The sequence below is a fragment of the Schistocerca cancellata genome, chromosome 12, assembly GCF_023864275.1.
Source record: "Schistocerca cancellata isolate TAMUIC-IGC-003103 chromosome 12, iqSchCanc2.1, whole genome shotgun sequence".
NCBI classification, from domain to species: Eukaryota; Metazoa; Arthropoda; class Insecta; order Orthoptera; family Acrididae; genus Schistocerca; species Schistocerca cancellata.
The window spans coordinates 103,492,840-103,516,994 of NC_064637.1; positions in this window are offsets into that span (position 1 = coordinate 103,492,840).

Sequence of the window (24,155 nt, forward strand, 5' to 3'; positions counted from 1 at the left end):
TGTTATGGGTTACCAAGTTTGGAAACTAGTAGACGAGGTACTGGCAGAAGTAAAGCTGTGAGGACGGGGCGTGACTCATGCTTGGGTAGCTCAGATGGTAGAGCACTTGCCCGCGAAAGGCAAAGGTCCAGAGTTCCAGTCTAGGACCGGCACACAGTTTTAATCTGCCACTGTAGTTCCTTCTCTAGATTGTCGCACAGATGACAAAATGGTAGATATCGAAATAGACGACAGAGTGATAGAGAAACAATTAAAATCGCTCAAAACAGGAAAGGCCGCTGGACCTGATGGGATACCAGTTCGATTTTACACAGAGTACGCGAAGGAACTTGCCCCCCTTCTTGCAGCGGTGTACCGTAGGTCTCGAGAAGAGCGTAGCGTCCCAAAGGATTGGAACAGGGCACAGGTCATCCCCGTTTTCAAGAAGGGACGTCGAACAGGTATGCAGAACTACAGACCTATATTTCTCACGTCGATCAGTTGTAGAATTTTGGAACAGGTATTATGTTAGAGTATAATGACTTTTCTGGAGACTAGAAATCTACTCTGTAGGAATCAGCATGGGTTTCGAAAAAGACGATTGTGTGAAACCCAGCTCGCGCTATTCGTCCACGAGACTCAGAAGGCCATAGACACGGGTTCCCAGGTAGATGCCGTGTTTCTTGACTTCCGCAAGGCGTTTGATACAGTTCCCCACAGTCGTTTAATGAGCAAAGTAAGAGCATATGGACTGTCAGACCAATTGTGTGATTGGATTGAAGAGTTCCTAGATAACAGAACGCAGAAGTCTTCCGAAGTAAGAGTGATTTCAGGCGTGCCGCAGGGGAGTGTCGTACGATCGTTGCTATTCACAATATTCATAAATGACCTTGTGGATGACATCGGAAGTTCACTGAGTCTTTTTGCGGATGATACTGTGGTGTATCGAGAGGTTGTAACTATGGAAAATTGTACTGAAATGCAGGAGGATCTTGCAGCGAATTGACGCATGGTGCAGGGAATGCCAATTGAATCTCAATGTAGGCAAGTGTAATGTGCTGCGAATACATAGAAAGAAAGATCCTTTATCACTTAGCTACAATATAGCAGGTCAGGAACCGGAAGCAGTTAATTCCATAAATTATCTGGGAGTAGGCATTAGGAGTGATTTAAAATGGAATGATCATATATAGTTGATCCTCGGTAAAGCAGATGCCAGACTGAGATTCATTGGAAGAATCCTGAGCAAATGCAATCCGAAAACAAAGGAGGTAGGTTACAGTACGCTTGTTCGCCCACTGCTTCAATACTGCTCAGCAGTGTGGGATCCGTACCAGATAGGGTTGATAGAAGAGATAGAGAAGATCCAACAGAGAGCAGCGCGCTTCGTTACAGGATCATTTAGTAATCGCGATAGCGTTACGGAGATGATAGATAAACTCCAGTGGAAGACTCTGCAGGAGAGACACTCAGTAGCTCGGTACGGGCTTTTGTTGAAGTTTCGAGAACATACCTTCACCGAGGAGTCAATCAGTACATTGCTCCCTCTTACGTATATCTCGCGAAGAGACTACGAGGATAAAATCAGAGAGATTAGAGCCCACACAGAGGCATATCGACAATCCTTCTTTCCACGAACAATACGAGACTGGAATAGAAGGGAGAACCGATAGAAGTACTCAAGGTACCCTCCGCCACACACTGTCAGGTGGCTTGCGGAATATGGATGTAGATGTAGATCAGCGCACAATCCGCCGCAGATTGAAAATCTCATTCAGTGCAGTATTTGTTGTGAAGCTGAAACGGAGAGATTAATGGGGACGTCCAAAACAGCATGATCGTTGGCTTTCAGGTCACGGGTGGAAGTCTGTCCGAAATGGCTATGTCTGTAAACAGTTTGCGTGCCGCAGTGGTTGAAATATACTGTACACGACAAAATGGCGCTCATGTCACCGATTAGGCGGCCCCTCCCGCCAGAGGCTCGAGTCCTCCCTCGGGCATGGGTGTGTGTTTTGTTCTTAGCATAAGTTAGTTTACGTAGTGTGTAAGTTTGCTCCCTTAGCAATTGACACACATCTGAACATTTTTGAACAAGATGGCGCTATGCAAAACCGGCTCCAGGGCAACTTGGTGCACCTCGGGTCACAGATGACAGGACTGGATGACAGATGAGGAGATGTGTACGGGTGACTAGACGTGCAGTTCTTGGGCAGCTAACCGCCCCGTCGAACCAAGGGGCTACCAACAGTATCGCCTGAACGACCGTTCAATGAACGTTGCTGCGTGAGGACCTCTACTGTAGGTGCCTGATTCACGCACTCATGTTCACTGCCGTTCATCGGTGACGAAGGCTACAATTGGCACGTCAGCAGCGCAACTGTATGTCCGCTGAGAGGCGACAGGTGGATTTTTCAGATGAATCACCTTTTATGCTCCATCGGACAGAAAGTAAACACTCTGGAACAGCCGTCGTGAGGTCCAGGCCGAAGGAGGTAGCTTTATGGTCTACGGCAGGGCTTCCCAACCTGTGGTCCGTAGACCCCTTAGGGGTCCGCCGGCTCTTTCTATGGGGTCCGGGGCCTCCTTTCACCAAATCGTATAAAATAATGAGTAAAATTACTGAATAAAAATGTGAAAATCAAATTCATCTCTATTTTTTTTTTCGTGGGATCCCCAAGCAGCCTTTGCGGTCCCTAAGTGAGAACGTGTACACAGTTTAGTGCCGGAGAATGCGACTTCTCTGATCGACTGTTTAGCAACAATGCGGGGGTCGTTTGTGCCCCGATTCACGGCGCGAGATGCGCTGAAACCTTTTACGCATGCGCGGAGCGAGCTTTGTCGACCAATCAGAGCGCTCGCTGACACCTATGCGGTCCCAGGCATCATTAAATGTTAAACTTGCTTTTTCAGTGCTCTACCTATTTCATAAGTCGATTTTTGACCAGTTTATTACTTCTAACATGGATCGGTGGCTGAAGTCAGGATCACTGAAGAAGGGTGCAGTTTCTCCATCGCCTTCACAACAAGGGAAGTTTCCAGTTAAAATGAATGAGGAGGGAGGACGACCAAAGGAAGACTTTACATATATTTGAACATTTTCCCTCTGATTTCACGAACCCCCCCCCCCCCCTCCCCACACACACACACGACTGTTACGAAATATGCATGCTCCTCACACAGCGGTAGCCAAATAGTGGAAGTGAACAGACCATAAGCGGCAGCTTGTCAACAGCGAACAGTTTGGACGTGACGTTGATTGCTCTTGGAGGAAGACAGCTCCATCGTGTGAAATTTCAATTACCAAGTAATTTTAATCAGGCTATAGTGTTTTGAACAAAGTGAGTAAATCCACTAGTAAGTGTCCCGATACAATGGGAATTCAAATTGGATCGTTAATTTCAAGTTGTTATCATTCATCTCTAAACCAAAGACTATTGATACTTGTCGGGGCGGGGGGAGGGGGGGGGGGAGTCATTTGGAACATGGCACATGCATTAAGAAGCTTTCAGTTCCCATGGGTTTCGCTCTGAAATTTAAAGTTACTGTGCTCTTGACTGACTAGGGGTCCGCTATGGATTTTCGAAGAAGGGGTCCGCCAGCTGAAAAGGTTGGAAAGCCCTGGTCTACGGAATGTTTTCATGGCCTTGACTGGCTGATCTCGTCGTTCTGAGAGGCACAATGGACCAACACGAGTATGTATCTACGAGGTGCGACAGTAAAGTAATGATAATGATTTTCTTTGCAAGATGTGGCAACCCTGCAGGCTTGTGTAGGCCCAATATCTTTGACCACGGTATATAAGCTGCTTCTAGTCCAAGCGGCACATCGATGCAACTGCTCAGTCGTGAGTTGTGCTGTAATAAGTTAACACGTGTTTGTGTCTCTCGTCACGGAAATGGAACAGCATAATATGGCGCAACAGTATGCCATTTCCTTATGCATTAAATTGGGTGAAAACGCGACGACATCTTACGGTAAGCTTCAGAAGGCTTTTGGAGAGGAGCTAATGTAAGAGCTCAAATTTTTTGTTGGCATAAAATGTTTAGTGAAGGCAGAATGAATGTTGAAGACCACAGTGGATGTCCATCAACCTCATGGACGGATATCAACTTGGCCAGGTTGCGTGAATTCTTACGATTACCCGTGAAAATGACAGCAGAAGAGCTGAACATCAATCGAGAAACGGTTCGTTTAATAATAACTGAAGATATTGGTATAAGAAAGATTTGTGCAAAAATGGTCCCCAAAAATCTCACACCACAACAGCATGAAACACGGAAAAATGTGGCAACCGATCTGTTAGAGCAAACGGAAATCGGTCCACAATTGTTGAGCTGTGTTACCACTGGTGATGAAAGTTGGTTTTTTCAGTACGATCCAGAGACAAAACGCCAAAGTTAGCAATGGTGACAAAGGGATCACCCAGCGCAAAAAAACATCTCATGTCGAACTCAAAAGTGAAATGCATGCTTCTGAGCTTCTTTAATTCCAAGGGAATTATTCATAAAGAGTGGACAAACAGTTAATCAATATTACTACAAAGAAATTTTAGAAAGACTTCGTAAAAGAGTTCTTCGTGTCCGTGGCAACATTGCTAATAATTGGATTCTGTATCAAGATAATGCGCCATCCCATACTGCTCTGTAAGTTCAGCAATTTTTAACCTCAAAAAAATTTCAGTACTACCACAGCCACCTTAATCACCAGATTTCGGTACGTTTTTGAGGAGAAGTATTTGTCAAGCCATGCTCAGAGCGCATTTCCATCTGTAGTGGAATTTCCTTGAACATTGTTTAACAGGGAGTGGAAAAGATGAAAATCTGAGGACGCAAGAACAATGGAATAGGGTGGGCCCAGAATGACTTCCCAACCCAACTTCTACATCTACATGTACATCCATACTCCGCAAGCCACCTGACGGTGTGTGGTCGAGGGTACCTTGAGTAGCTCTATCGGTTCTCCCTTCTATTCCAGTCTCGTATTGCTCGTGGAAAGAAAAATTGTCGGTATGCCTCTGTGTGGGCTCTAATCTCTCTGATTTTATCCTCATGGTCTCTTCGCGAGATATACGTAGGAGAGAGCAATATACTGCTTGACTCCTCGGTGAAAGTATGTTCTCGAAGCTTCAACAGAAGCCCGTACCTAGCTACTGAACGTCTCTCTTGCAGAGTCTTCCACTGGAGTTTATCTATCATCTCCGTAACGCTTTCGCCATTACTAAATGATCCTGTAACGAAGCGCGCTTCTCTCCGTTGGATCTTCTCTATGTCTTATATCAACCCTATCTGGTACGGATCCCACACTGTTGAGCAGTATTCAAGCAGTGGGCGAACAAGCCTTGAACATTGTTTAACAGGGAGTGGAAAAGATGAAAATCTGAGGACGCAAGAACAATGGAATAGGGTGGGCCCAGAATGACTTCCCAACCCAACTTCTACATCTACATGTACATCCATACTCCGCAAGCCACCTGACGGTGTGTGGTCGAGGGTACCTTGAGTAGCTCTATCGGTTCTCCCTTCTATTCCAGTCTCGTATTGCTCGTGGAAAGAAAAATTGTCGGTATGCCTCTGTGTGGGCTCTAATCTCTCTGATTTTATCCTCATGGTCTCTTCGCGAGATATACGTAGGAGAGAGCAATATACTGCTTGACTCCTCGGTGAAAGTATGTTCTCGAAGCTTCAACAGAAGCCCGTACCTAGCTACTGAACGTCTCTCTTGCAGAGTCTTCCACTGGAGTTTATCTATCATCTCCGTAACGCTTTCGCCATTACTAAATGATCCTGTAACGAAGCGCGCTTCTCTCCGTTGGATCTTCTCTATGTCTTATATCAACCCTATCTGGTACGGATCCCACACTGTTGAGCAGTATTCAAGCAGTGGGCGAACAAGCCTACTGTAACCTACTTCCTTTGTTTTCGGACTGCATTTCCTTAGGATTATTCCAATGAATCTCAGTCTGGCATCTGCTTTACCGACGATTAATTTTATATGGTTATTCCATTTTAGATCACTCCTAATCCCTACTCCCAGATAATTTATGGAATTAACTGCTTACCTGCTATATTCTAGCTAAATGATGAAGGATCTTTGTTTCTATGTATTCGCAGCACCATTGTTACAACCTCTCGATATACTACAGCATCTTCAGCAAGAAGCCTCAGTGAACTTCCGATGTTATCCACAAAGTCATTTACATATGTGTCGGGTGCAATCGAAAACAGACTGCGACCGTTGTTCCAAGTTCGTTTCGAGACACTTCTGTCTCTGGTGTCATCGCACCGACCGTCTTGTAGCTCGTCTGCCAAGACGGATAAGGGCAACTGCTCCGCATTTTTCTCGGCCGTAAATCTTCCGACATACTCTGGATCTATGCAGCAGATCGGCGTCGTAGACGTGATGCTGCAAATTCGTATCGTTAACCTTTAACCGGCCGTAAATATGTATAATCCCCGGCCAGTCGATAAGATTAACATACGAGAAATTAATTTAAGCACAGGATCACCTCGAGCGTCTCTTGTCAAGGGCATGGTTGCGAAATCTAATAATATTATATGAAATGGTGCGCAGTTTGTCGATGGGAGTATTTTATTATTTACTTGTTATTATGTGAATTGATGGTGTAGGGGGGAGAAAGGAAAGAAAACGGAACTATTGGTGTCAGCTGCTTCGGAACTTTATGCGGAATTAGCGGCGACGAGTGAAAATTTGCGCTGGGCCGGGATTCGAACCCGAGACTTCTTACTTCGCAGTTGTGTTAACCACTGCGCCATCCGGACGCAGTGTTTATCGCAATTGCGCGGACTGTCTGGGCACGACTCGCGGCCCACCCACACTCCCACGCAGCGCCTCGTATCCGCCGTCCCCATCCGTGTCGTCCACGCTCACTGATTTTAGATTCCTGGAGGTCGAATGATATTGTGGTTGTTTAGTTGATTCGGGGGAGAGACCGAACAGCGAGGTCATCGGTCCCATTGGATTTGCCCTTTCAAAGGAACCATACCGGCACAAGTCTGAAGCGATATAGAGGGTGAAAAGTATTTAAAGCGACAAACTCTGGGAGGTTGCAGGGGACATCAAAACAAATACTTCTCCCTAATGTCATTTTTTCCTAGGAGGATTATTTAAGCAGGTGGAGGCCGTATTACGCTCTTCAGTTGTTAGAGGGCGTATTACGCTCTTCAGTTGTAGGCAACTGCTGTCCACCAGTGTAGTTGTGCATTGTGTCTCTTTACTAATGGAGCGATACACATGGGGTGAGTACACTGATATGGTTGGTGCGTACTACGTAGCGCACCAGAACGGACGAGCTGCACAGCGGGTTTATCAACAACAATATCCTAATCGCCGTATCCCGCATCATACGACCTTTGCTGCTGTGTACCAACGTCTGCGTGAGACCGGGTCATTTAGTAGATTACCTGGACAGGGACGCCGTCGCACGGTAAGAACGCTGCAGTTTGAGGAAGCTGTCTTGCAGCGTGTGGAGCGGGGTCCTTCAATCAGCGCTCGTGCAACTGCACGTAACACGGGGACGAATCAGACGAATGTAAGAACAGTCCTTCGAGAGCAATTGTCACGTCCATTTCACTTACAGCGTGTCCACAACCTGGAACCAGTTGATTATCCACCCAGAGCACAGTTTTCGCAGTGGTACCTGGAACAGTGTGAAATGTATCCTACATTCCCATCCTCTGTGTTGTTTACTGATGAAGCAACGTTCGGGCGTGATGGAGTCTTCAACATGCACAATTCGCATGTCTGGAGTGAGGATAACCCACATGCCACAGTTACTAGCGCTCATCAAGTGCGGTTCTTCGTTAATGTGTGGGTCGGTGTTGTTGGGGGCTGTTTAATTGGGCCGTATCGGCTACCTAGGTCATTAAATGGCAGGCACTATTACAATTTTCTCGCCAGAGCATTGCCAGAATTGCTGGAAGACGCCCCTCTCCCTACAAAACAACGCATGTGGTTCCAACATGACGGGGCGCCGGCACATTTCAGTCGTCGTGTGCGTCATTTTCCTGGACCGACGGTTCCCAGAAACGGGGATAGGCAGAGGTGGTCCTGTACCATGGCCTGCTCGATCCCCAGATATTTCCCGTCTGGACTTTTTTGTGTAGGGAGAGATGCGCAACCTTGTTTACGCAACTCCTGTTGCATCAGAAGAGGATCTGGTTGCCCGGATAGTAGCAGCAGCAGTAACAATTCAAGATACTCCTGGGGTTTTTGCCCGTGTCAGACAGAACATGATCCGACGGTGTAACCTTTGTTTACGTATCAATGGAGGCATTTTTGAAAATCTACTGTAATTCACTTTGGGTTATGTTAATGTGTTGTCTCTTGGTCACAAAAAAATGGAAAAGTGTTTCTTGGTTTAATTAATTTGCCACCAGAGAAATCTTTCTCTACCGGTTTAAATACTCTCATAGGAGAAAATGACATTAGGGAAAAATATTTGTTTTGATGCCCCCTAAAAGCTCCCAGAGTTTGTCGGCTTAAATACTTTCCACCCTGTAGAGTAATCACGTGTTGTTGTTGTCGTCTTCAGTCCTGAGACTAGTTTGATGCAGCTCTCCATGCTACTCTATCCTGTGCTATCTTCATCATCTCCCAGTACTTACTGCAACCTACATCCTTCTGAATCTGCTTAGTGTATTCATCTCTACAATTTTTACCCTCCACGCTACCCCCCAATGCTAAATTTGTGATCCCTTGACGCCTCAGAACATGTCCTACCAACCGATCCCTTCTTCTTGTCAAGTTGTGCCACAAACTCCTCTTCTCCCCAATTCTATTCAATACCTCCTCACTAGTTATGTGATCTACACATCTAATCTTCAGCATTCTTCTGTAGCACCACATTTCGAAAGCTTCTATTCTCTTCTTGTCCAAACTATTTATCGTCCATGTTTTACTTCCATACATGGCTAAACTCCATACAAATACTGTCAGAAACGACTTCCTGACGCTTAAATCTACACTCTATGTTAACAAATTTCTCTTCTTCAGAAACGCTTTCCTTGCCATTGCCAGTCTACATTTTATATCCTCTCTACTTCGACCATCATCAGTTATTTTGCTCCCTAAATAACAAAACTCATTTACTACTTTAAGTGTCTCATTTCCTAATCTAATTCCCTCAGCATCACCCGAGTTAACTCGACTTCATTCCATTATCCTAGTTTTTCTTTTGTTGTTCATCTTATATCCTCCTTTCAAGACAATGTCCATTCCTTTCAACTGCTCTTCAAAGTCCTTTGCTGTCTCTGACAGTATTACAATGTCATCGGCGAACCTGAAAGTTATTATTTCTTCTCCATGGATTTTAATTCCTACTACGAATTTTTCTTTTGTTTCCTTTACTGCTTGCTCATTATACGGATTGAATAACATCGGGGATAGCCTACAACCCTGTCTTACACCCTTCCCAACCACTGCTTCCCTTTCATGCCCCTCGACTCTTATAACTGCCATCTGGTTTCTGTACAAATTGTAAATAGCCTTTCGCTCCCTATATTTTAGCCCTGCCGCCTTCAGAATTTGAAAGAGTATTCCAGTCAACATTGTCAAAAGTTTTCTCTAAGTCTACAAATGCCAGGAATGTAAGTTTGCCTTTCCTTAATCATTCTTCTAAGATAAGTCGTAGGGTCAGTATTGCCTCACTTGTTCCAACATTTCTACGGAATCCAAACTGATCTCCCCCGAGGTCGGCTTCTACCAGTTTTTCCATTCATCTGTAAAGAATCGCAGCCGTGGCTTATTAAACTGATAATTCGGTAATTTTCTCCTCTGTCAATTCCTGCTTTCTTTGGGATGGGAATTATTATGTTCTTCTTGAAGTCTGAGGATATTTCGCCTGTCTGATTCATCTTGCTCACCAGATGGTAGAGTTTTGTCAGGGCTGGCTCTCCCAAGGCTGTCAGTAGTTCTAATGGAATGTTGTCTACTCCTGGGGCCTAGTTTCGACTCAGGTCTTTCAGTGCTCTGTCAAACTCTTCCATTTCCATAATATTGTCCTCAAGTACATCGCCCTTGTATAGACCCTCTATATACTCCTTCAAGCTTTCTGCTTTCCCTTCTTTGCTTAAGACGGGTTTTCCATCTGAGCTCTTGATATTCATACAAGTGGTTTTCTTTTCTCCAAAGGTCTCTTTAATTTTCCTGTAGGCAGTATCTATCTTACCCCTAGTGATATATGCCTTACATTTGGCCTCTAGCCATCCCTGCTTAGCCATTTTGCACTTCCTGCCCATCTCATTGCTGAAACGTTTGTATTCCTTTTTGCCTGCTTTATTTACTGCATTTTTATATTTTCTCCTTTCATCAATTAAATTCAATATATCTTCTGTTACCCAAAGATTTCCACTAGCCCTCGTCTTTTTACCTACATGAACCTCTGCTGCTTCCACTATTTCATCTCTCAAAGCTACCCATTCTTCTTCCACTGTATTTCTTGCCCCCATTCTTGTCAATCGTTCCCTAATGCTCTCTCTGAAACTCTCTACAGCCTCTAGTTCTGTCAGTTTATCCAGGTCCCATCTCCTTAAATTACCACCTTTCTGAAGTTTCTTCAGTTTGCAGTTTCTTCAGACCTTACTACGCGACCTAAATTTCAACTTGATAAGTCTACCCGTTCATGAGAAAAAGGATTTTTAACAGTCGAACAAACAGACAGATGGACGGACGGACAACAAAGTGACCGTGTAAGGGTTCCGTTTCACCGACTGTGGTACGGAACTCTAAAAATTAAATTTTTGACTTGGGAAGATTACACATGAGCCATTTCTGTTGTCACCCAGCGTTGGCGCAGTGAAAGTGTACACAACATTAATCCGCGAGCCATACAGTCGGATCCTTCCGCGGGAAGTTCTTTTATTTTCAATTTATACGTTCCCAGAATGAGATTTTCACTCTGCAGCGGAGCGTGCTCTGATATGAAACTTACTGACAGATTAATACTGTGTGCCGGACCGAGACTCGAACTCGGGACCTTTGCCTTTCGCTGGGAAAGTGCTCTACCACCTAAGCTACCCAAGCACGACTCACGACCCGTCTTCACAGCTTCAATTCTGCCAGTACCTCGTCTCTTTCTGGTAAAGCACTTGCCCGCGAAAGGCAAAGGTTCCGAGTTCGAGTCTTGTTCCGGCACATAGTTTTAATCTGCCAGGAAATTTTCATAATTTATACGTTACTTGGACTGCAATTAAATCGACGCAATTCCCAATACATTCTATTTATTAATATTTTCATAACCGGTATGAAAAGGAAAGGTAAATGAAAATTTTGGATTTCTGATAAACTTCCGAGAAAGGACTGTACTTACAGCATCCACGAGGACTCTAAAATAATTTAGAAGATGGGGTTGAAATTAAAGTGTACAGGACTTCATATTCCGTTAATTTCATGTTGAGCTTCCAGAATCTCTCGGCAGCTGTACGTGAACAATATGTTCCTGGTGCACGTAAAATCGGCCTATCGGGGGACGGTACGAAGTCACATCCCGAGAAGACTGCATCAAAATACCCTCCACTGTACATCACCAGTTGCACTCGCCAATATTTTTGTGAAAGGTAGCGTAACGTGTGTTTTGCTGCCTAACTGTGCAATGAGAGAGAATCTGTTATAAATGTAAACCAAGTTTGTTTTTCTATAGAAAATTTGCGACAGAAGAGTAATCGTAAAAATGCGGCGTATACAACGTGTTATAACGATGCACCCTTCCCCAGAATTCATATGAAATGTCTGATACCATCTTTTTTTATATGAATCTGGATGTTGTTGTTCTTGTTGTGGTCTTCAGTACTGAGACTGGTTTGATGCAGCTCTCCATGCTACTCTATCCTGTGCAAGCTTCTTCATCTCCCAGTACCTACTGCAACCTACATCCTTCTGAATCTGCTTAGTGTATTCATCTCTTGGTCTCCCCCTACGATTTTTACCCTCCTCTTGAGTAGTCCCCGCCCGGAGATCCGAATGGGGGACTATTTTACCTCCGGAATATTTTACCCAAGAGGACGCCATCATCATTTAATCATACAGTAAAGCTGCATGCCCTCGGGAACAATTACGGCTGTAGTTTCCCCTTGCTTTCAGCCGTTCGCAGTACCAGCACAGCAAGGCCGTTTTGATTATTGTTACAAGGCCAGATCAGTCAATCATCCAGACTGTTGCCCTTGCAACTACTGAAAAGGCTGCTGCCCCTCTTCAGGAACCGCACGTTTGTCTGGCCTCTCAACAGATACCCCTCCGTTGTGGTTGTACCTACGGTACGGCTATCTGTATCGCTGAGGCACGCAAACCTCACCAACAACGGCAAGTCCATGGTTCACGGGGGGGATGGTTATCGGGAAACTCAGTGCTTCCTAAGGCCTTGTATGTGTGTCTTTATGTGTATCATTCTGTCCTATTTGATAAAAAACTTGATATTCATTGCGAATGCGTGTGGGATGTTCTGGAAGGACGTGTGTTTTCATAATTATCGGTGGATTGTTGTCGTTGATAAAATTATGTACATATACTAAATTACGTAACTAATCAAAAAATTGAAGTAATACGTCCTTAGCAATAAATAACTAGAGATTGCAGAGATGTTAGCAGGAAAATTGAATGCTTCTAATTAACAAAATTGTAATCTAAAAATCCAGTAACAGAAGACCTAAGTATCTTAAGAAACAGCTTAGAAGTTATTACCAAGCAATGTATTTTCATTTGTTATTTATTTTTATGTGTCCCTCTGTAATTAATATTCTTTGTAATTACATGTCTAATTAACTCTCCAATTGTTTACATCTCACGATTTTATGATTTCCAGAATTTGAGGCCTTATTTGTGCATTTTAGATATGTAATCGGATAAAGCACGAGCTCTGTACTACCATTGAATATTAGTAACCAAATCCCAGCTCCTCCACCATTTGTAACGATTCATTCGTCAATGGATCAGGCAGAAGAAGCTTTAGTAACATTCAACATGAATCGTTACAGTGTGCAAGATGACGAGATAATTTCTGCTTTTCCTGTTTTCGCAATGAATATCACGCCAGCACATAAATCATCAACTGTAAAACAATAAAAGTATCTAATTTTGCACACGAAATTCTTGCCTACGCCTTACAATCCCTTCCTCGAAATTTATTTGCAAATCCCAGTTTTTTCTTCAACTTTCCATTTCATGCCTTTCATGAAATATTAATAAATACAGTACTATATATTCAGCATCGTTTAAATTCATTTGCTGTGTAAGTAACATAAAAACTGAAAAGAAAGGATGTTGCCATATACAAACTGGACCCCACGACCCTCGGATTGCCACTGTGTACTCTTCCCTCTGCGCCAATCGCAGTGGGACAACGATTCTAAAGCGTATGGCTAATGTCTCGCCCGAATAGCATCAAAAATGCCATTTTTTTTTTCTAAACGCTTCGCCATCTGGAGCTCCCGTCATTTTCAATTTTGGCCAAGCCCAGCATACGTCTAAACAAGGACGAACGGCCCGGGTTCGAGTCCCAACCGGCTTGGAGATTTTTTCCGCTGAGGGTTTTTTTTTTATTTATCTTGTGCACCCAGATGCGTTTCGCCTTAGTTACAAGCCGTACTCAGTGAATGTCCTGAAATACAGAGGGGTCCAAAAAAATGTATCCACTGTTCAAATGTCCATAATTTGCAAACTAATTGACGGAGTTGTCTCATTTTTCGTGAAAGTGTAGCTTAAAGTCCAACTTAAAGATATTACTGTAGGTGTTCGAAGTGGTCACCATTAACTTCCACACACAAACGATGCCGCCGAACTGCAGCACGAACTACTGACGGCAATGTGTTCAGTTGGATATTTGCACAAGAATGTACGATGGATTCTCGAAGTCCATCCAATGTACGTGGCATTTGTCGATAAACGACGTTCCCCATAGGTGTGAGGAACGTGGTGGATATTCCACAGCACCTCTACGGCCTATCCATCTTCCTGGTAGATTTTCGTCGAGATACGTCCTAACACGATTTTGATAGTGGGCTGGGGCACCATCTTGTTGAAAGTAAACTCTTCCGTCTCCATACAAGTCTCGGATGGCAGGTAAAATGGATGTCTGAAGCTTCTGAAGGTACACCTCACCGGTAATTATGCCAATCGAGCCCCAGTAAGACAACCCAAACCACACATCTACTCCTGGCAAATTCACGGCTTTGTCTACATGGACGTTCGGATTTTCGGCGGCCCAGTAGATGCAATTGTGGTGATATACTGTACCACTGACTTTGAACTGTACCTCATCAAACCACATAATCATCTCTGCAAACTCTTCATCGTTGCGCACCATGTTAGTAAACCACTCGCAGTACTTCATTCTACGATCTGGGTTGTCCTCGTTCATTGCGTGTAGCAGTCGTGGGATGTAGCACTTTCACTTTGCTGTCTTGAAAACACTAAAGGATATCGTTTACCCACGAAAGCCACGCACACGGGATGAACTTCGAGAATCCGTCGTACATTCACGTGCAAATATCCAACTGAACACGTTGCAGTCAGTAGTTCGTGCTGCAGTTCGGCGGCATCGTTTGTGTGTGGATGTTAATGGTGACCATTTCGAACACCTACAGTGATATCTTTAGTTTGGACTTTAAGCTACACTTTCACCAAAAATGAGACAACTCCGTCAATTAGTTTGCAAGTTATGGACATTTAAACAATGGGTACATTTTTTTGGACCCCTCTGTATAACACGGTTTTTTCATTTGGACATACAGGCTATCGTTTACTCATATACGTTAGAGATTAAAAACCGTCTAATCCATTATTCGTAAGCCAAATACACTCCTGGAAATTGAAATAAGAACACCGTGAATTCATTGTCCCAGGAAGGGGAAACTTTATTGACACATTCCTGGGGTCAGATACATCACATGATCACAAATACAGAACCACAGGCACATAGACACAGGCAACAGAGCATGCACAATGTCGGCACTAGTACAGTGTATATCCACCTTTCGCAGCAATGCAGGCTGCTATTCTCCCATGGAGACGATCGTAGAGATGCTGGATGTAGTCCTGTGGAACGGCTTGCCATGCCATTTCCACCTGGCGCCTCAGTTGGACCAGCGTTCGTGCTGGACGTGCAGACCGCGTGAGACGACGCTTCATCCAGTCCCAAACATGCTCAATGGGGGACAGATCCGGAGATCTTGCTGGCCAGGGTAGTTGACTTACACCTTCTAGAGCACGTTGGGTGGCACGGGATACATGCGGACGTGCATTGTCCTGTTGGAACAGCAAGTTCCCTTGCCGGGTTAGGAATGGTAGAACGATGGGTTCGATGACGGTTTGGATGTACCGTGCACTATTCAGTGTCCCCTCGACGATCACCAGTGGTGTACGCCAGTGTAGGAGATCGCTCCCCACACCATGATGCCGGGTGTTGGCCCTGTGTGCCTCGGTCGTATGCAGTCCTGATTGTGGCGCTCACCTGCACGGCGCCAAACACGCATACGACCATCATTGGCACCAAGGCAGAAGCGACTCTCATCGCTGAAGACGACACGTCTCCATTCGTCCCTCCATTCACGCCTGTCGCGACACCACTGGAGGCGGGCTGCACGATGTTGGGGCGTGAGCGGAAGACGGCCTAACGGTGTGCGGGACCGTAGCCCATCTTCATGGAGACGGTTGCGAATGGTCCTCGCCGATACCCCAGGAGCAACAGTGTCCCTAATTTGCTGGGAAGTGGCGGTGCGGTCCCCTACGGCACTGCGTAGGATCCTACGGTCTTGGCGTGCATCCGTGCGTCGCTGCCGTCCGGTCCCAGGTCGACGGGCACGTGCACCTTCCGCCGACCACTGGCGACAACATCGATGTACTGTGGAGACCTCACGCCCCACGTGTTGAGCAATTCGGCGGTACGTCCACCCGGCCTCCCGCATGCCCACTATACGCCCTCGCTCAACGTCCGTCAACGGCACATACGGTTCACGTCCACGCTGTCGCGGCATGCTACCAGTGTTAAAGACTGCGATGGAGCTCCGTATGCCACGGCAAACTGGCTGACACTGACGGCGGCGGTGCACAAATGCTGCGCAGCTAGCGCCATTCGATGGCCAACACCGCGGTTCCTGGTGTGTCCGCTGTGCCGTGCGTGTGATCGTTGCTTGTACAACCCTCTCGCAGTGTCCGGAGCAAGTATGGTGGGTCTGACACACCGGTGTCAATGTGTTCTGTTTTCCATTTCCAGGAGTGTAGATTTCTTTCGAGTGTCAAACAGGTTGAAAGTTTATAGCTTTCCTGACGAAACAGTGACGAAGATACCCGAAATGTTTGGTGTTCCAAGAGCCACCGTGTGGAAGATTTATACCGCATGCAGAGAAAGCGGAAAAACATCATCCGCTAAGTCACAACACGGACGAAACTGTGCGTTGAGTGATCGCAATAGACGGTCATTGAAGAGGATTGTGACGGCTAATGAGAGGACGACAGCTGCGAAATCACTGCAGAACTGAATGTCGCACTCGGAAATTCCGTCAGCGACAAAAGAAAACGAACGGAGGGCGAGATGCAATTCCAAAACTACTCACCAGCGACGCAAATGCCCGTAACTGGAAAACGTGGTGCCGAAACCATAAGCCTGGATTATAGAATAACTCATTTGGGTGGATCAGTCTTGTTTCATCCTGAAACTTCCTGGCAGATTAAAACTGTGTGCAGGACCGAGACTCGAACTCGGGACCTTTGCCTTTCGCGGGCAAGTGCTCTACCATCTGAGCTACCCAAGCACGACTCACGCCCCGTCCTCACAGCTTTACTTCTGCCAGTACCTCGTCTCCTGCCTTCCAAACTTTACAGAAGCTCTCCTGCGAACCCAGCAGAACTAGCACTCCTGAAAGAAAGGATATTGCGGAGACATGGCTTAGCCACAGCCTGGGGGATGTTTCCAGAATGACATTTTCACTCTGCAGCGGAGTGTGCGCTGATATGAAACTTCCTTGCAGATTAAAATTGTGTGCCGGACCGAGTCTCGGGACCTTTGCTTTTAGCGGGCAAGTGCTCACCCTGTTTCAACTTTTGACCGAGCTTATACGTCCGAAGAGTGGAACATGGCGGGGTCCAGTGACGGTTTGGGCAGCCACATCATGTTAGTCCATGGGCTCCATCGTTACGCTGCAAGACCGCATTACTGCCAAGGGCTATGCGACCATTTTGGCTGAATAGGTCCATGCCATGGTACAATGTTTGTTCCCTAACGGTGATACTGCGTTCCGAAACGACAAGGCCTCTCTTAGCACAGCTCACATTGTTCACAGCGCTGGTTTTCTGAGTACGAGGATGAATTGTCGCATCTCCTCTGACCATACAGTCACCTGATCTCAATATTATTGAGCCTTTGCAGTCTACTTTGGAGAGAGGGGGTTTGATCGGGTATCCACCTCCACCATCGTTATCTGGACACTACTATTTTGCAGGAAGTACGGGATAAGATTCCCTTGAAAACCATACAGGACATGTAGCTGTCCCTTCTAGACGACTGGAAGCGGTTTTGAATGCCAACGGTTTTCCTACACCGTTGTAGTCATGGGAATGTGTTTTTCGTGTTCTCATATTTGACAGAGCACTGAAAGACCTGAGTCCCAACAAAGCTCCGGGAGTAGACAACATTCCATTAGAACTACTGACGGCCTTGGGAGAGCCAGTCCTGACAAAACTCTACCATCTGGTGAGCAAGATGTATGAGACAGGCGAAATACCCACAGACTTCAAGAAGAATATAATAATTCCAATCCCAAAGAAAGCAGGTGTTGACAGATGTGAAAATTACCGAACTATCAGTTAAGTCACGGCTGCAAAATACTAACACGAATTCTTTACAGACGAATGGAAAAACTAGTAGAAGCCGACCTCGGGGAAGATCAATTTGGATTCCGTAGAAATATTGGAAGACGTGAGGCAATACTGTCCCTACGACTTAAATTAGAAGCTAGATTAAGGAAAGGCAAACCTACGTTTCTAGCATTTGTAGACTTAGAGAAAGCTTTTGACAATGTTGACTGGAATACTCTCTTTCAAATTCTGAAGGTGGCAGGGGTAAAATACATGCAGCGAAAGGCTATTTACAATTTGTACAGAAACCAGATGACAGTTATAAGAGACGAGGGGCATGAAAGGGAGGGAGTGATTGGGAAGGGAGTGAGACAGGGTTGTAGGCTATGCCCGATGTTATTCAATCTGAATATTGAGCAAGCAGTAAAGGAAACAAAAGAAAAATTCGGAGTATGTATTAAAATCCATGGAGAAGAAATAAAAACTTCGAGGTTCACCGATGACACTGTAATTCTGTCAGAGACAGCAAAGGACTTGGAAGAGCAGTTAAACGGAATGGACAGTGTCTTGAAGGCAGGATATAAGATGAACATCAACAAAAGCAAAACGAGGATTTTGGAATGTAGTGGAATTAAGTCGGGTGATGCTGAGGGAATTAGATTAGGAAATGAGACGCTTAAAGTAGTAAAGGAGTTTTGCTATTTGGGGAGCAAAATAACTGATGATGGTCGAAGTAGAGAGGATATAAAATGTAGACTGGCAATGACAAGGAAAGCGTTTCTGAAGAAGAGAAATTTGATAACATCGAGTATAGATTTAGGTGTCAGGAAGTCGTTTCTGAAAATTATTTGTATGGAGTGTAGCCGTGTATGGAAGTGAAACATCGACGATAAATTGTTTGGAGAAGAAGAGAATAGAAGCTTTCGAAATTTGGTGCTACAGAAGAATGCTGAAGATTAGATGGGTAGATGACATAACTAATAAGGAGGTATTGAATAGAATTGGAAAGAAGAGAAATTTGTGGCACAGCTAGACTAGGAGAAGGGATTGGTTGGTAGGACATATTGTGAGGCATCAAGGGATCGCCAATTTAGTATTGGAGGGCAGCGCGGAGGGCAAAAATAGTAGAGGGAGACCAAGAGATGAATACACTAAGCAGATTCAGAAGGATGTAGGTTGCAGTAGGTACTGGGAAATGAAGAAGCTTGCCCAGGATAGAGTAGCATGGAGAGCTGCATCAAACCAGTCTCAGGACTGAAGACCACCACAACTACAACAACAACAACAATAACCAAAACATTATGACCATTGCCGACCGCGACGTTGGATGCCGCCTGGTGGCATTGTGGGCACGTGACGCGGTAACAAAAGTTTTTAAGCGGAGCAGACACGGACGGGGGATCACCAAAGCGAAGATATTTGGGCTGCAAATCGGGAAATCCACTGAGATAAGCGATTCTGAGGAAGGGCATACTATCATTACGCGGAACCTGTGAATGAGTGTCTCGAAAAAGGCGAAGCTGGTCGAATGTTCACCTGCTACTGTCGTGACCATCTACGGAAAGAGGTAAAAGGACAGTCAAACTGTCATTCCGTGCTAAATGGTTGGATGTCCACGACTTATAAAAATTACTTTTTCTCTTTAATAATATAAATATTTATATATGTGTTTGGAGAGAGAGAGAGATACAGAGAGAGAGAGAGAGAGAGAGAGAGAGAGAGAGAGAGAGAGAGAGAGATTGATTTTTGATTGAGATTTTTACTTTTAAGTCGTAACTGCTACCTGAATTTTGGTTGCTGTCTCCTTGAATGATCAGCTTCTGCACCAGCTGGTGACGTATTATAATTTGGAGGAAGTTATTATTCTTTAAGGATTAAAATACGACTCTGTTAGTTACCTGGCCGTACTGCGGATAGCTTTGAGCCCATGTTTTCGTAGCTTTTCATACCTAAGGGACCACTGTTGTAAGTAAATAAGATCAAACAGCGATGTGCTTTTCGTGAGAAAAGGACATTGCTTGGCACACAAACGTCCTTCAAACTACACGTCCTGCTACATCAAAAGTGGTCAGTGGAGTTCACCACCATACTATTGTACAAGGACATAATCCAATTACTGTAATTAAGAAATTATGAGAGGTTACTCATTGAATGAAAACTATAGAGAATGCATTTCTTTTCCAGTATTTTAGTCAACTTTGTACACTTACAACTCTGTCGATTGATAGACGGCGACGACAATGAAGTTCACCTCCTTTTCCAAGAACAAGATACTTCTATTCTACACTTCCAGAAAATTTGTATACATAAATGTTTGGCAACTCTTACACATACTTTACTCGGTTCTATCACTAAAATATCAATTTTCATTAAATGTAAGAATACGTTCTGAGCGACAGCCTAGCAACACGTCCTCTTTCCTCAAGATACAGATTAACAGTTCCCTTTTTTTCATAAATCAATTGTCTTTTTATTGTTAGAGTCCATACTCAAAGATTCACAACTACTATCATTGCGGGGATTCGCGCTAAAGAGTTTCTTGATGTCCAGCTGCGCTTCACTTCACTTCAAGTACTTTTTGAATCACATTTACATTTACGGTATTTACATCCATTACTGAGCTTTCCAGAATAAAATCAGGCACAAATTACTTAAAGAAAAAAAGCAGTGAGGCACACATAACATTACTGACTCTTCAAAGAACGTGTAGTTCACAGGCTTGCCTGCTCTGTACAGTAGGATAGATGATTATCTGTCGTATATCTGCCGAAAGAACACAAAGCTGGTGCACGCACAAGTGTTCATAGCACACCGTTCATCGTACATTGTTCAACGTGGAGCTCCGCAGCAGACCACCCCTACGCGATCACCTAACGACGTCTTCAATTACGACTGCAGTGGTCAAGGGACCATCGGGATTCGACCGTCGTTCAATGAAAACGTGTCATAGTTTTGCTACACTAGGTCGCTGGTCGTCACCACAAATGCCGTCATCGAAGTGAATGGCGGCCCGAAATAGGCAGCGAGCCACCGACGAAGGCCGGTGGGAGCAGTAGTATACTATGGGAGACTTTCTCCTGCGCTTGCGTGGGACCTGTGGTAGTAATAAGACACCATGTCAGCTGCGGACCATTTGCATCCCTTCATGCTTAATGTTTTCCCCGACGGCAATGTCATCTTTCAGCAGTATAGTTGTCCGCGTCTCGGAGCCATAACCGTGCTACAGTGGTTAGAGAAGCCTTATAGTGAACTCACATCGATGTTTCGGGCGCCATCACCGCGTACGCAATTATTTACGCGAATTGCATGACCTGTGCGCAGACATCTAATGCCACATACCTCCACAAACCTACCAACAAACTGTCGGATCCGTGATATGCAGAATCAGTGATTTATATCGTTCAAAACACGTATCATCAAGTTGTCAATCGGGTGGTCACAATATTTTTATTCACCAGTGCATCTGTGCAAACTATGACATTGTTTGATTCAGAAGTGTGTGGCGGCTCACAAATACACATACTACACTACTGGCCATTAAAATTGCTACACCAAAAAGAAATGCAGATGATAAACGGGTATTCATTGGACAAATATAATATACTAGAACTGACACGTGATTACATTTTCAAGAAATTTGGGTGCACAGATCCTGAGAAATCAGTACCCAAAACAACCACCTCTCGCCGTAATAACGGCCTTGATACGCCTGGGCATTTAGCCAAACAGAGCTTGGATGGCGTGTACAGGTACAGCTGCCCATGCAGCTTCAACACTATACCGCAGTTCATCACGAGTACTGACTGGCGTATTGTGAAGAGCCAGTTGCTCAGCCACCATTGACCTGACGTTTTCAGTTGGCGAGAGATCTGGTGAATGTGCTGGCCAGGGCAGCAGTCCAACATTTTCTGCATCTAGAAAGGCCCGTACATGACCTGCAACATGCGGTCGTGCATTATCCTGCTGAAATGTAGGGTTTCGCAGGGATCGAATGAAGGGTAGAGCCACGGGTCGTAACACATCTGAAAAGTAACGTCCACTGTTCAAAGCGCCGTCAATGTGAACAAGAAGTGACCGCGGCGTGTAACCAATGGCACCCCATACCATCACGCCGGGTGATACGCCAGTATGGCGATGACGAATACACGCTTCCAATGTGAGTTCACTGCGATGTCGCCAAACGCAGATGCGACCGTCATGATGCTGTAAACAGAACCTGGATTCATCCGAAAAAATGATGATTTCCATTCGTGCAACCAGGTTCGTCGTCGAGTACACCATCGCAGGCGCTCCTGTCTGTGACGCAGCGTCAAGGGTAACCGCAGCCACGGTCTCCGAGCTGATAGTCCATGCTGCTGCAAACGTCGTCGAACTGTTAGTGCAGATGGTTGTTGTCTTGCAAACGTCCCCATCTGTTGACTCAGGGATCGAGACGTGGCTGAACGATCCGTTACAGCCATGCGGGTAGGATGCCTGTCATCTCGACTGCTAGTGATACGAGGCCATTGGCATCCAGCACGGCGTTCCGTATTACCCTCGTGAACCCACCGATTCCATATTCTGCTAACAGTCATTGGACGTCGACCAACGCGAGCAGCAATGTCGCGATACGATAAACCGGAATCGCGATAGGCTACATACAATCCGACCTTTATCAAAGTCGTAAACGTGATGGTACGCATTTCTCCTCCTTACACGAGGCGTCACAACAACGTTTCACCAGGCAACGCCGGTCAACTGCTGTTTGTGTATGAGAAATCGGTTGGAAACTTTCCTCATGTCAGCATGTTGTAGGTGTCGCCTCGTGTGAATGCTCTGGAAAGCTAATCATTTGCATATCACAGCATCTTCTTCCTGTCTGTTAAATTTCGCGTCTGTAGCACGTCATCTTCGTGGTGTAGCAATTTTAATGGCAAATGGTGTATAATGTCACGTACCTGCACAAAGTTACCAAAAAACTGTCGGATCCGTGATATGCAGAATCAGTGATTTATTTCAATCCAACGACGGAGGCCAGCTGGTGTGGCCGAGCGGTTTTTGGCGCTTCAGTCTGGAACCGCACGACCGCTACGGTCGCAGGTTCGAATCCTGCCTCGGCATGGATGTGTGTGATGTCCTTAAGTTAGTTAGGTTTATGTTGTTCTAAGTTCTTGGGGACTGATGACCTCAGAAGTTAAGTCCCGTAGTGCTCAGAGTCATTTGAACCAAAGACGGATGAACAAGTTATTAATCAGGTGGTGATAATATTTTGATTCACCAGTGCATCTGTGCAAACTAGGACATTGTTTGATTCGAAAGTGTGTGGCGGCTCACAACTACACATACTACATAAACATCTGTGCTCCGCAAACCACGATGGAGTGCACAGTAGAGGCTACTTCTCATCCTTCCAGTTATTACGCCTTTTTCCCCGTTCCATTCACGTATGGAGAGCGAGAAGAATGAGTGTCTGACAGCCTTTCTGCGTGCTGTAATCTTATCTTGTGCTCACGATCCCCAAGTCAGAGATGCGAGGGCTTTTAGTATGTTCCTAGATTCATCATATAAAGCCGGTTCTTGAGACTTTCAAATAGGTTTACCGAGAGCAGTTTGCGTCTATCTTCAGAAGACTCCCACTTCAGTTTTTTCAGGGTTCTGTGACATTCGCCGACGTGTCAGACAAACCTGTGACCATTCGTACTGCCCTTCTCTGTATCCTTCCAATATCATCCGTTAGTCCTATTTAGTTTGGGTCCCACACACTTTCTAGGATATGTCACACGAATGTATTGGCAGCAATAACCTTTGCAGACTAAGTTCATTTCTTAAGTATTACCCCAATGAACCCCGCTTTGCCTACGCTCGTTCGTATGTGATCGCTACAGCCAGCAATTTGGATGAGTTGACCAACACTGAATCACTGATTTAGTACGCAGAAGATTCTTTTTTTCGTTTAGTGAAGTGTAAAATTTTATATTTCTGAACTTTTAAAGAAAACTGCCAATCATTGAACCACTTTCAAACATTATCAAGATCTCACTCAATATTTGTAAAGTTTCTTTCAGACAGTACTTCATTATGGATGGCTGCATCGTCTGCGAAAAGCCTGAGGTCATTATTAATTTTGTCTGCTGGATCATTAATATACATCATTAAGTGCAAGAGACCCAACACACTTCCCTGGGACACACCCGAAGTTACTTCTACATATGTCGACTTTCCATCAAAGATAACATATAGGGGCCACCCACGCGAGAAAGCGTCAATCCAGTCGCAAATTTGAATTGATACGCCATATGTTCGCACTTTCGATAATAAGCATTGATGTGGTAATGAGTGAAATGCTTTTCGGAAACTGAGAAATACTGCATCTGCGTGACTGTCTCGATCCAAAG